We start from the raw sequence: 12039 nt of genomic DNA on the forward strand, positions 1-12039 counted from the left end.
AGTGACAGCTGGTCAAATTGTGCCTGGTTTTTTTTTTTTGGGGAAAATTAGCAGTAAATAGACTTACAAACTTTTTATATTTTTTTAGTAGTAAATACTGTTTACTAGAGTTTTGATAATACTAAAAATTTGTGTGTTCAAAGGAAGTATTATTTAAAACTTTGATGCAAAAATGCAGGTTTCTGGTCGTCATTGGCAGATGTGCATGTAATCCTCCCCTGGCATGACTCGGATATATGAGCAATGAAATGGAAACCAAGTGGTTAGGTGGTCCCGAGTCGTTTTATCCGTTCATGATTGCTAGGGACAAGATTATATGTTGAATTGTGATGGAACCAAAATAATACCAAAAAAACATGCCATTGCGCCATAAACACCGAAATGAAGGTTAACGCTCCATATAGCACCAAAATGCAAGTTTAGGGTGGCCACCGAACCGGGAAAACAAGGAAACCTTTAATTAGACAGGAATTTTTTTTGCCTATCAAGTTGAAAAGAACTTGGTTGAAAATCTGCTTGACTTTCCTACAAACTGCATCACTTATGACAATTTTGAGCTCTGTTTACTGGGGAACCTTTGCAGCGGATGTGAGGAATATGACACATGTTAATATAAATAAACATGTATAAATGTACTTGCGGAATTCGCCAAGCCATTAAAAAATGTCATTTTAGATTGCTAGTAGGACTGCCCAACACGAGATGGCATTGTAATGGCCTCGTCAAGATTATAGCGCCACTGTGTGGTGAGCCATCAAAACTCTTGTATGAAAATCATAAACTATTAAACTGGTACCATTAAATGAGGTGAATAAGATCAAAAGTTTTTAAAATATTTTGAAACATAATATAGCAGAAAAAATTATACATTCTGATAGTTCTATGTACATTATTTTTCTGGTGTGTTATATTTCAAAATATAATGTTACAAACTTTTGGTCCCATTCACGACTAATGTCAATTATAAATTTCCCAATCGTAAACTAGTCTGCATGCTGCATTGGTATTTTGGTAGTTGCCTCTGTATTCACAGACAAGTAACTGAGTGATGGGCAAATAAGGTACGCCAAATATTAAACGTGCTTTTGAAAATAGAGCTTTTACATGATATTATATAAACAGTCATGTCAGTAAAATCTCCTAAAAATTGACAAGTTCAAGCACACTATTGCATCAATGTTTAAACACAATACATATATAAGCATTATTTCTAGTTTTTTTTTCCCCCCTTCTAATAATGAGTTATTTGGCTTAACTTGTTACAGTGATAGCATTTTTGAACATGAAAAAGTTTGTTTCGAGAGGTATATGTTTACTTAAAACTGATTTTTGTACTTTAAATAGATTCGTATGAAAATATTCATTTTCGAATATATTTTTTTGTTTAAAACTCTTTGCTATATTTAAGGGCATTCCCAGCAAAATATATTATGTAAAATCAGTATTTGCATCTTGACATGGTTCTCTGTGAATAACAGCAATAGTGAAGTGGATTGTTTATTAATGATATAAAATTATGTTCCTCTGCTTTTCATAATTTATTTCGTTAAAAAAAAATTATGAAAATTTTCTGAACGTGTCATATGTAAAGTTTTTTTTTTTTTTTTTTTTTTCTGCATTTCACACAAGACTACTGAGAAAAATTCACACAACTTAAGCTTCATCTTGTCTATTTATATTCCATCGTCTAAGTTATTTATTGTAACAAATAAAACAAAGCACGAGTTTATGTAGGGGCTTTTAATGGCCAGTCTTTTGCTGAAACAAAGGCAGCGATGTGCAAGTTTTTTTTTTACAATAAGTCCCATTTACAAGGACACATTTATTATTTGACACATGTGTAATGATGCATAAGTAATGCAGTTTAGATGCAGAGCATGCAGGTTTTAAAGTAAGCTGTTCCAGTCCTTGGTCTGGCATGTGACGATACTGTGATGTTTCTTGGTGTCGGGGAAAATAGGTACAAATCACAAGCACAGTTGGAAACTTAACATTTGTTTATTAGTGTTGAAATCGTAAAAAAATACAGGAAAAAGTTATAACATCATGTTTTAACTTCAAAACATTACAATTCACATTATTTTTTCGAGTTTTATCGCGATTGTGGTTTTTTTTAGGTCCCTAGTTATAAATTGCAGGAGTCTAAACGTATCAAAAACTGGTAATATTCTTACATAATACAACTTGACATAATAAGGAAATATATTTTAATGGCATGATGTGCAGTGGTAAAATGTTTAATAATTAGAGGTATTTAGGTTTGAATTGAAATTAATTTCCAACTGGGTAGGGTAAATCGAGGCAATGACTCAACAGAACGTAAAAAAAATGTGCAACATTTAGGAGAAGGGTACTTGATTGCGTAGAGGAGGGCTCAGGATTGGGGCGATCAGTGGCAGAGAAGGGGAGGGGCTAAAATTAGGTCGCTCTATGACGGGGAGGAAAATGGAATATTGAGGACCCCACTCCTTACTTTTTGGCAAACGTTGGTGAAGTGATGCTACAGGGCTGCATTTTTCAGGCTGAAAATAGCTAACTTAAGACTTAAAAATTTTAATGAATTCAATTATAAATATAAAAATTTGTACTGATATATCCAATGAGGTTATGTATCATAATTTAGCTATCATAAACCAATTTATTCATTTTTACATTCCACTGAAGTCTCGAGCTCTATTGAATGAAGATATATTTTAAACACATAACATTATCTATTTTAAATTTTGGTGTACCTTACAAATTTCCTATCCCTCTATCTGTGAATTTTTGCTCTCAATGAGTATGATGACCATGCCTTCATTTTTTTTAATATAAAAATAAAAATTGGACCAAAAGTAAGGCATCAAATCTCAAGCCATTTAAGACGACCTCAGATATCCCAAGGAGGAAGCGGGCACCTTGTTCCATGTTCCGTGTTCTCCAGGTCCATTCATGAAAACAGCAAACAAATTTCTAAGACAAAAAGACAACATAGGATGGATTACGTTCCCTGCTCACCGCACAACGGTGCCAATAGCCTGACCCAGTTACAATGCCATCTGGTATAGGGCAGCTCTACTAACTTTCTAAAATGCAATGAAAAATCTCAGTGGCTTGATGAAAACAATAAGTAATATTTATATTCGGGGATCATCTGTTACAAAGTTTGTACCAAAGTAAAAAAAAAAAATTGTTTGATGGTGCATTCCTTATTTAATCACTTTTAAACATAAATCGTCAGATTTAAAAACATAATTGGACTGAGAATAAAACCATAAAATTTTGTCTCGAGTGATTGACAGGTGTTCCTCTGCACTGCTACATTCATGCTCCAAGAAATATGGTGCAGATTTGCCACAATATATTTATATTTAAAAAAAAAATTATTTTGAAACTGAACATCATTGTGATGTAAAATATGTCACTTTAAAGGCCACATTGTCCTATTTTTAATTGGGGGGGGGGGGGGATAGAGTACGAAATTCAAAATGTTTCGCTAGGGAACAAAAAAATTGGTTGTAAGCACTATTATCAATAATTTCCCCCCCCCCCCCCTCCTCCTTCCAATAATTCAGGCAACTAATGACATCCTGAGCGGATAAGACCTAATAACAAAACAATGCTAATCAGAATTTGAGTTCATCATTTTAAACAATTCATGAAACAAGTCCTTATGTTCCCAGTTTTTTAAACGTAGCTGATATTTACCAAACCTATCTTTTGGTTAGTAAATGCCAAATTGTTGAATTAGGTAGGCCTATTTCAGCCAAAGTTTTATTGAGAGTAAAACTATTAAATTTGCTTAGTCCAGCCATCTAACTACAAGAAGACAGAGATAACTAAAAAAAATTCTGTGCTAGTGTTTGTGCATTTAATATTAAAAAATAGCGTAGCGGACAAGTTAAATTCATTTAAAATTTGGTGTAGGTGCGAAAATTGAAAGCAACTTTGATTTTTTTTTTATCCATCTGCTTTTCCATACTACTTTGTAATCAGAATCGCTAATTTTTTGTATCAGCTCATTGAAACTTCTATAGACAAATCCTTTTGACTCCTTTTTTAGTTTTGTTTTCAGGGAGTTTGTAGTTGGTATCCTGACAGTATGTTACAATGTTATTGGAATTAATTTGTTGATATTCATGGTAATTTATTATAATACATTCCATTAAAATAAAATATTTGTTTAATGTTCTATTGTTTTTAAAATTGTTGTTAGTAATAAAGTGGAAGTGTGCTGTAATACCAGATGTTTCCGTGTTCAGTTAGGCAACCTGCAGTGGTAATATTTATCTGGGTAGCTTGAGGAAGTGTGAAATACTGAAACATGATCATACTTATCTGAATTTAAATATTTTGCATTGAATTGTAAGTACCTATATAAAAGTAATATTGTAGGCAGAAAATATTTGTACCTTTTTATTTTGAACCCTTGTGTGTTTGCCCGTTGTGTGTAGTTAAAATTTCTTAATTAATATTGATAAATATGATGTATGTACATATTAGTTCATGTATTCATTTGTCTATTTATTTTTTTTTTACTTTATAACCTAATATAAATATAATATGAATATTGTAATTTTAATTTTTCTAGGTAATTCCTTAATGATAAAGAATGCTGCAAGTATGAATGTGTCATTATTCGAGATATTTGTTTTTCCCCCCCACCAATATGTTGGCTCATTATTTTTCTCAAAAATTCAAGTTATTTACCTTAAAGATATATACGTATTTTTTTACTTAACAAAAACATTTTTTATTATTATTCCTAAAGAAACTAAAATTATTTTAAGAAATTAAATTACACTTTCACAAAGGAAAATACAGGCTGGGCTGTCACGGCACGGCTGGAGGTTTAACATGAAGACATCATTGAGTGGAGCAAGTTCAAAAAATATTAGGGTCAGTCAACTGAGTACTAGCTTCAATGTCAGTATGCTAATTATAATATTGTGTGTGCAATGGTATTAGACCAGGTGGGTTCTTTGCACTTGCTGTGATTTCTTACTTTCCTTTAAGTGTATTTTGTTTGGAATCACTATGAGGTACTTTTTTTTTTCTTCCCCCTGTTTCCTAGAATCCAGCTTGCATACATTTATCATAAGCTTTGACATTCTCTAATTTTTACACTAACATTTTTTTTCCATGCAATTATTGTTAAGTAACAGGTGTTACAGCTCTAAATTATTTTATTAAATAGTTTGCTATATTATGCTCGAAATGAAGTATGCGCTCTCAAAGTAGACTAGCCAGCCAGAATGGAATGCTTATGACCTGCATTGATTATCCGTGACATATTTTCAAAGACCATTCATATTGGCTGATGAGTAACTGTCACTGTGCGGGTCAGGGCCGTGATTGATATTTATAACCGAATACATAGATGGATATCAGAAATCTCTTAATACAATGATAAAATGATTTCACTCTGTAGACTTTGGACAAAAATTAATTTTAAATAAATTAAAAGTATATCATACATGTGTGTGTGCATGCATGCATGCGTTTACACGTAAATTTGTTACCTCCAAATATTTTTATTAATTAATTTTGTGACTGACAAAATTCTTGGTGGTTGTAGAACTTAATTCAACTATAGCCAATTTAAGATTTAAAAGCTTGTGATCAGTAACACTTGGGTGATGTTTAAACACAAATTACGTTGCACCAGCTAATTATTCAAGTTTAAGATACAGTAGATACCCGTAGCTTAACTTTAAATACCAATTTTGGGCAATTTAACTTATTACCTGAAGTTTAGCAGACAGCAAAATGGTTACACAATAATTTCAGCGGATATTTGACGAATGCAATATATATATAAATAACCTGAAACTTTTTTAAGTGAAGTGGGGGTAAAATAGATTGAGTTGATTTTAATGTGTATTTTTAACTAAACAAAGTGTGCTGAAGGAAAGTAAAAACAGCTTATGTTTCTATCAAGCTAATGGTGCATATGTAATTGTTATCAAATATTTTCACATAAACTTGTATGAAATTGTTATAAAATAAGTTAATATTGTAATTCACATTTAAATACTTAAGTTTTCTGTTACGATAAAATTCATACATAACCATTAACATTTGCTGATGTGTCAATCTTTATTACCCCTATCATTTAATTGAAACAAACCAGTCATTGTAGACCAATTAGTTATAATTCTTGCAATGACTGAAAATTTTTCACCTAACTGTTGCTACATTATAAAATAATCTAAGTGTGAGACCAATTGTCAATAGTTTATCAGTATTATAATAACCCTTTTTTAATATTTCATAGATAATTATTACACGGGCTGGTCTCTTGCGGAGTGCAGAGACAGGGCGTATGTGTGTCTGTAGTGTCATGAGTAGATGAGATGTTATTGCTCGGTGCCAGCTGTCTCGGTAAGAGCCACACTCCCACAGGAAGGTAAAGTCATGAACCGTTCAATCTTCGTGGCTTACTGAAGGATGTCACCCGTGCTGGAGAAATGATGTTATGCAACCTAACCTGAACCCTCGCAGACCCACATGTTGCAGGCTTTACACCCTTAGCTAGGTTAGAAACTGTGTACGCTAACTGGGTCAGGGTAATGATGGGGGATCAACATTACTTGCACGTTAGATAGTCACGTCTGGCTTTAATGCAGCGCACACATGTACTTACAAGTACAACTGCACAGTACTGCACACACTCAATAAAGCAGTAATTTGTATATTTACAATGGCTCTTGCTCTGGTCCGAAGCTGAGGGCCCCATTCAGGCGTTGCCCTCCTGTGCCAAAAGCACATTGTGAGATTCACGTGGAGCTCCAGAAATAAGAAAATTGGTATGGCGTTTACTAATTAGGGGTGTACGAGTAAGATTTCCCCTGTCTCTCTTCCCAATTAGAATGGAAGATGTAAATCTTTGCCAAAGACAAAGATCTCTCATATATTTTGTTTCATTAAGAAAAATTCACATGTAAGTTTTGAGTGTACACGTAAGTGTCTCTTTGGTTATGTAGAACAATTACCTATCTGAACATTATGTTCTTTTCCTGTTTACTCGCATGAATGTAATACTTTTTTTAATTAAGTTTAAGTTTAATTCCATTATTTATTTGTTTGACTTAAGGTTTTAGTAACACATTTTCATTTGTTTGTCATACTAGCCTTTAACCAAAAATATATCTTTAAAATAGCTATTCGGGGTGTCTTTGTCCTGAGACAAAGTCACCCCTACTGATAATTTTTTAATTACATTTTTAAAGAATATTTATTTGTGTAATGTGTGCATTCTACATGAACAATAACTTTATTATTTCATTATTTAAGGTAAGAGCACCAGTAGTTGACAGTACTTTAGTAGTTGACACTTTCATTTTTAATTCTTAATAATAAGCCAAATATATTTTTTAGCAAGTTTCTAGCTATGTCAAAATATTGCTAAGGCTATCTGGTATGAAAGTTGGTATCAGTACTTTTACAACCTTGCCGCCATTTTGAGTATGAGTTGTTGACATGAAGTCATGTGTGTATTGTGACCAAATCTTGTTATTTCCTTAACAAATTAGTTAAGCAGGTAATGGTACATGAAATGATGTATGATGTTTTGTTATTAATGTTACCCATGTTTCATAATTACATTATGTTTTATATGAAATTCTACATATCTTAGCATACTGCATAAGTGGTTTTAGGTTATGTTATATAAACTAATGGGGGTGTCAAGTACTGATACAGAAATTTTGCAAATTTTTAGTAGGTAGTTGACAAACCATGTCAAATACTAGTGCAACTATATGATGTATTAATAGATACACTAATATTCTGTATACAAATTATAAGTAGTGTTTCTCATTAAAATGGTCAAAATGGCTCTATTTAATCTGTAACTAGTAGTTGACACCCCTTGTCAACCACTAACACATTACATGTCAACTACTAGAACTGGAATCTTTTTGTGTTTCATTTTTGGATTCAGGATACCACAATGCCTCCTGTGAAAGGAAAACTGCTTAATTACAGTGAGAAACAAATGAATGCTGCAATGGATGATGACCTTAGGGTAACTGCAGTTGCTAGAGCAGCCAAACGCCACTCTGTACTTCGTGTCACTTTGCTCTACAAAGTGACAGGGAAGACTCCTAGAAAACGCCAGATGGGTCCACAACCCGTGCTCACAAGAGAAGAGGAAGATGTTTTAGTGACATGGATAACTACAGTGGCAAAAGCAGGGTTTCCAATAACGAAAACTGAGCTTTTAGATAGTGTACAGCACATAATTAAGGAACTTAACCATAAAAACCCATTTGTAGACAATCGGACAAGACGAACATGGTTTCTAGCATTTTTGAAACGTCATCCAATCATAAGCAGTAGAATGGCTCAAAATCTTACTTCCAGTAGGGCATCAGTTCGCAAGGAATCTTTTTCAAGATGTTTTGAAGAAATAAGTAACTATTTGAAAGAATACAAATACGAAAGTATTCTCGAACAAACTGAAAGAGCGTTTAATTTGGACGAGAGCGCTTTCTTTCTCAATCCAAAAGGAAATAAGGTGCTTTGTGTGAAAGGAGAGAAGAATGTATACCAACAAGTGAATTCTGATGAAAAATAATGTTTAACTGTGTTGGTTACTGGAGATGCAAATGGAGATTTGGCGCCTACACTGGTGGATTTCAAGTATGAAAGAGTGCCTCATGAATTAGCTGACAGTGTTCCAAAACACTGGGGAATTGGAAAATCTGAGACTGGTTGGATGACTGCTCCTCTTTTCTTTGAATTCATCACAAACATTTTCCATCCCTTTCTCGTGCAAAAAATATACCTCTTCCTGTTATCGTTTTCGTTGATGGGCATGCATCACACCTAACCTTACACACAAGAAAGTTTTACGAAGAACATGGGATTATACTTATAGCATTACTTCCCAATTCGACTCACCTGATACAGCCTATGGACATTGCTGTGTTCCACATGCTGAAAGAAGCATGGAAGAAAAAAAGTGCATCAATGGAGAATGCAACACTTAGCTGATCCAACATTGAAGAAAATCCATTTTGCACCTTTGCTGAAAGAAACTTTAAATGCATGCAATACACCTTCTATTCTCAAAAATGGATTTAGGAAGTGTGGACTTGTACCATGGAATCCTGCAGTTGTAGACATTTACAAAATTCCAACAATGGATTCTTGTCCTGTGCTTACTAACAGAAGTTCCTCAGAACGACTACAAGCTGGAAAAGCATTCTTGAAAGAATATATTGGGGAATATAAGCTTCAAAGTTTCCGAGATTCGGGTAGTGAATGGAAAGGGGATTCCCAAGATCAATAGTTATTTTCACTGTGGAAAAACGTTAATGAAGATTGCTTCCTTCAGTGTCGCTTGCAAGACGATCTTCAAGCAAATGAAAGTCTTACTTGCATGGATCAAATACAGCAAATTGTAGAAAACCACACTGAATAAAATGAAGAACTATTAGCAACAAATGAAATTAATGCTGTAACACAAAATAATTCAGATCAAGTAAACCTTGAATCCGAAGTAAGTCTGTGCAATGTTCATGAAGGAAGTGGAGAAAGACAAACACTGCAAATCCAGAATTCAGCACTTGATCTCGAAATAGAAAATCGTCTTGAATTTCAAGATGTTAAAACAAATAAAAGTAAATGTATCACATCAACAATCAAAGATATTCCATCTCCTTTCAAAAAGGCTTTATTCTGGCCAGAATACAAACAAAAACCTGAAAACCAAGAACAAGAGAAAAAATACCAAGTGTAGTGATATCTAAGCAATGGCAGTTGTATCATGAAAAAAAAAAAACAGCAGCAATGGTAAAAGAAAAAACAGAAACAAGAAATAGCTAATGCACGCAAGGCAAAACAAGAAGAGCGTGAAAGTGCTAACAAACTGAAGCTACATGATAACAAGAAGACAATGAGAAGAAAATACAAAAAAACATCACTTCATGTGTCTGATACTGAAGAAGATGAAGAGTGGGTATAACAGGGAAGCAGTATGGATGATGTCAGTTGCGACCACAGTGACTTGGATATGGTTGATGAAAATGGACTTGCGCAAAGTTATTTTAAGTAAAAACCAATGATATTACACCTACTAAATTTTCTCACAGGAAAGGTGATATTGTGCTCGTTTCTTTCCCTGGAAAGAAAAAGTGTTTTAAATATGTCTGTATTGTTCAGAAAGTGTATGATGTTGGAGAAGTTGAAGTAATGGCACTACGATCATGCAATAGCCTGAAAAAAGATTTTGTCATATATACAAAAGATGTAAGTGTTGTTGAGCCAAAACAGATCATTGAAGTTTTACCTCAACCATGGTATCTTGGGTCTGATGACCTAGTAAAATATGAATTTCACTGTTCTGTGTCATGTGATGTGTAAACCATATATGAAATGTAACTTACATTTAGTCATTTCTGTCTGTAACATGACTTTATATACATAACGCATAGTGTTTGTAAAGGATGTCAACTACTAGTGCAACTATATGTCAACTCAAATTCAGCAGTCTCGCTATTGTCAACTACTGATGCATTTACATGCATCAACATAATATCATTAAAAAAATATTAAATAGTATACAATGTCTGATTTAACCATATACATACTTTCGTCAAATATCAACAAATATGACTCATACCAGACATTTGTTTAGTAAAGTTTTTATTTTTTACAAATGGGTTATTTCAGAATTTTGCTCCTTAAAGTGTCAACTACTGGTGCTCTTACCTTATTACTTTACTGTTGCAGAAGAAGTGACATCATAAAATGCCACGTGTGTACAAAAAAAAGGTGGGAAGTAGGAACTACTGCAACAACACCTCAGAGACACTTGAAAAATGCCTTCATGCAGTGAGAAATGGCACTGTCAGCCAACAAAAAGCCTCAAGTATGTACAAAATTCCTATAGCCACATTAAAAAATAAATTAAAGAACAAGCACGGAAGAATTGTGGGAGGTCAGAAAGTTTTTTCTGACAATGAGGAGGAAATTTTTGTTCATCACCTGATTAAATTGTCAGAATTTGGTTTCCCTGTGACTGAAGATGATTTCCGACAAATGGTCAAGCAGTACATAAACAAGAAGGGGGCAAATATTTCTTGCTTTAAAAACAACACACCAGGGGCAGATTGGGTAAAGCGATTCTTAAGGGATCACCATGAGGTCAGCGTTCGAATAGCTCAGAATATAAAGAGGGCAAGGGCAGGTGTTTCAGCCGAAACATTATCAAATTACATTGACCATTTGAAGCAGGAGATAGATGGTGTTCCACCATCTAATATCTGGAATTATGATGAGTCCAACCTTACCGACAATCCTGGAAACAAAAAGTGCCATTTGCAGGAGGGGCATGAAGTACCCTGATCGAGTTTGCAACTTCAGCAAAACATCAACATCAGTGATGTTTTGTGGGAGTGCAGAGGGAAAGCTGCTACCTCCATACATAGTTTTTAAAGCTGAACACATGTGGTCATCCTGGATTGTTGATGGTCCAAGTGGAGCAAGATACAACCGGTAAAAATCTGGTTGGTTTGATGCGACAATTTTCGAGGATTGGTTTCAGTCATTGTTTCTTCCTGCTGTGAGGCACTTACAAGGACCCCTAGTTCTTGTTGGTGACAACCTTTCTTCACACACCAGCATGGATGTTTTGAAGATTTGTGAAGAGAAAAATATCAAATTCATATGTTTGCCCCACCCACCCGGCAACACATATTGCGCAACCACTTGACGTGGCTGTGTTTGCCCCGATGAAGCGTGCCTGGCGCAAGATTTTATCCGAGTGGCGGGAGACGGTAGGACACAAATACGCCACTATTCCCAAAGAAAAATTACCAGCACTGCTGAAGAAACTGATGCTACATTTGAAGGTGAGCATTGCAGCAAACCTTCAAGCAGGCTTTGAGAAATGTGGCATTTACCCACTCAGCAAGCAGAAGTTACTTGAAAGGCTTCGAAATCCTGATGCTGTAGACCCTGATTTGATAGGGGCTGCTTTCATGGAATCACTTGAGTCCAAAAGGAAGGAGATAATTGGTGATGCACCTCGCCAGAGAAGAAGGAAGCTCA

Source organism: Bacillus rossius, chromosome 1 (assembly GCF_032445375.1).
Source record: "Bacillus rossius redtenbacheri isolate Brsri chromosome 1, Brsri_v3, whole genome shotgun sequence".
Classification (NCBI taxonomy): Eukaryota; Metazoa; Arthropoda; class Insecta; order Phasmatodea; family Bacillidae; genus Bacillus; species Bacillus rossius.